At 35.4% G+C, this 2,977-nt stretch overlaps 1 long non-coding RNA gene across 1 annotated transcript; it reads left to right on the top strand.

The window, feature by feature from the left end:
- Positions 1-339: 339 nt before the first annotated feature.
- Positions 340-2,467, top strand: LOC141376316 (uncharacterized). The gene is made up of 3 exons (XR_015500851.1): positions 340-482; positions 854-914; positions 1,270-2,467. It is a non-coding gene; the product is annotated as an uncharacterized LOC141376316 (long non-coding RNA).
- Positions 2,468-2,977: the final 510 nt, after the last annotated feature.

The following is a 2,977-nucleotide window of genomic DNA, read 5'->3' as shown; positions in this document are numbered from 1 at the left end:
TATTAGTGTGAATGTGAGCATGTATGGGTGTTTCCCAGTGCTGGGTTGTGGCTGGATGGGCATCTGCTGTGTAAAACAAATGCTGGAAAAGCTGGCAGTTCATTCCACTGTGGTGACCCCTGATAAATAAAGGGACTAAGCCGGAGGTGAATGAATAAATGAATTACTGTTTTTGTTATTCCTGTAATGTTGTTGCATGTATGCTGTCTTTGTGTCTACACATTGTACAAGCTGTGCTTGGGTTTGAGCACAAATATGTAGTCATAAACATATAAATCTTTATTTGTTAGTCTGTTAAGGCTGGTGTCATTTATAACAGCCTGACATTGTGTACTTAAGGAAATGTATGCAGGAGTGCAGCCACCGGTAGCCACAGGAACTCAGCCGAGATGAGGAAAACAGCCAAGCAGACACACAGAAACAGCTTGCTGAAGATAGAAACACTGAAGGAGTAATCAATATGATCACAACAACATCTCAAAGTAATGCATGAAGAGATTAAATATACAGTTCACAAAAAATTGTACATTTTATACATTCACACAATGAGTTTCTTTCTTCTGCTGAACTCAAAAGAAGATATGTTGGAAACTTTAGCCACTGAATTCCACAGTATAGGAAAAGAAAGCATTATGGAAAACAAAGCCTACAGGTTTCCATCATTTTTCAAAATATCTTCTTTAATGCTCAGCAGAAAAAAGAAACTTAAACTGGTCTTGAAAAAGTGGACTGAGAATAAATAAATTACATTTCCATGCATTTTCGAGTAAACTGTCTCTAACTTATATCATAATATTGCATTTTTTGTCTTTATTTTTTTTAAATGTTGTTTATGAGGTTCTGTTTTGGTTAGGTTTTCCTATATCGCACTCTGGAAAAAAAAAAAGATTCATGGGATTTGCTAAATTTTTAAGGTAAGCACTGTAAAAATTATATGATCAATTAGTCCTGACATGTTTTTAGTTTATTGCAACTTAACTTAAACTCAGTTAATAATCCTATTTTATAAGTTACACAAGCTGTTTTAAGTTAGTTTAACATAAAATAAGTTTAATGGATTCATAAGGTTAGTTTGATTCAGCTTAAAAATGTAAGGCAAGCATGACTTTTTTACAGTGTGGTTGCAAACTATTTATGTGTGCTGAATTTAAACAAATTAAGCTGAACATTACTCAACCTAATGTGTTTGTTCAAATTCAGTCCATATAAATTGTTTGCAACAATTTACTTTAAAATAAATTGAGTAAATCCAGTGAATTTTTTTTTCAGTGTGGTGTTTGGAAGAGAACTAGTAATTGTATGCAGTAATATATCCACATGAAGTCTGCCGAAGAACAGGAAAACCAACCAAAGCAGACACGCAAAACCAGCAGCTCGCAGAAGATCAAATCAATGTGATTGTCGAAGTACAACAACGCCCTCACAAAGAAACTGTTTATTTGAGGCAAGCTCGCTGTTAATTTGTGGCAAATTTATGGCTAATGAAACAGACTTGCTGCAAGTGTTTGGCAGAAGCTCACAGCTCTTTAGCAGTAATGGCCACTCACATCTGGAAAGCAGCTACGGCAGACCTGTGGCGACTGTTGTTTGGCTTTTAATGGAAAACATTACACCAAATTAAAGTGTACTTCAGTTTTGAAGTGGGCACTAGGGTATGCGTACAGTTAGCATGATATAAATAACCTAAATAACATTGTCACATGTACTCTCTTTTGTATCTTTTTTTTAGACTTTCATGTCATGCTAGTTGTGTAGTTTTCTGCATATAAATAAATAAATATGGACAACAGTGAAACAGAAACATTGAAAAACAATGAAATAAAAACATTACCAACTACTTTTTGATCCACCCCAGGCTTATTAGAGATAAGTGCCCAGAGACACTTTTTTGAGAACTATGAACTATGTGATTTTTGTTTTTCGCAAATCCACTAAAGGCAACTGCCCACATTTTTGACTAATACAAATTTGCTTGTATGTGTCATTTTGGTAAGTTCACCACTAGAGACTGCTGTGTACATTTCTGCCAATGTCAACGCCTTTCTTGTCGGCACTGTTATAAAAACTGCACTTGTTGTGCATGCATTAGATTATTGTCGACTGATACAGCAAGCTAACAAAACAGCTTTTTACTTTGTTTTGTTTTTTTGTAATTCCTGTTTTTGTAGAAAGCTGTTTTTGCTGTCCTTTGCTGGTATTCGAACCATGGTCCACTACGTGTCCCAGGTCTGATGCTGTTCATGGCAAGCTACAGAGCAAAACTGCTCACACCAGAAAAGCCTTCCATACGAGAGAGAGGCATATTCCTTTCTCTCATATGGAGGTAAGCTGTCAGCAGTATAGGGCAAAAATGAACAGAAGTTGACGATGGTGTCATACCCCCCCACCCCCCAAATGCATTAAAATATATCCCTTTTTTTCTATGTAAATGTATTAATTGTTTATAAAATAAAAGATATATGAGATTAGTTTTTTAAAGTAAAAGTTTTTGAATAAACACAGGACAAGGGAGCTCATGTACAGGACAAAAAACGAACAAACGCTGGACTTTTGACAGTGGGCAAATAAATTATCAATTTCCGGTTAATTTCCATAAGGGAAGGCTCTATTCCCAAGTGATTGAGTGATTTCTATTAGTATACCCATTGTTTTACAAGTATGGTTAAACTGTGGTTACACAGTAGTAATAGCAATCACTTTAGTAACCACCTCTTTTAACTGTAACTTCATTTACAGTAGCATGTATCTGATTGTTAAGTGTGACGTCACGCAAAGCTTCCGGGTCCTATTTTTTTATAAATTGTGAAAATATCGGTGTCTGTGAAGCAGCAAGTCCAGAGACTGTTCTGAACAGCATGATTTTATATAAGTTCACTTTACTGTGTGATAGGACTAAAAAGTTGTCATAAATGTATATTTTCTCAATTCAAACGAGTAGTGGCTTGGACCCAGAAACAGTATTGCATACGTCATATGA

The sequence above is a fragment of the Danio rerio genome, chromosome 10 (genome assembly GCF_052040795.2).
Source record: "Danio rerio strain M-AB ecotype USA chromosome 10, GRCz13ab, whole genome shotgun sequence".
Taxonomy (NCBI): domain Eukaryota; kingdom Metazoa; phylum Chordata; class Actinopteri; order Cypriniformes; family Danionidae; genus Danio; species Danio rerio.
Note: the sequence above shows the minus strand (reverse complement) of the source record. Positions and strands in the feature narration are given on the sequence as shown.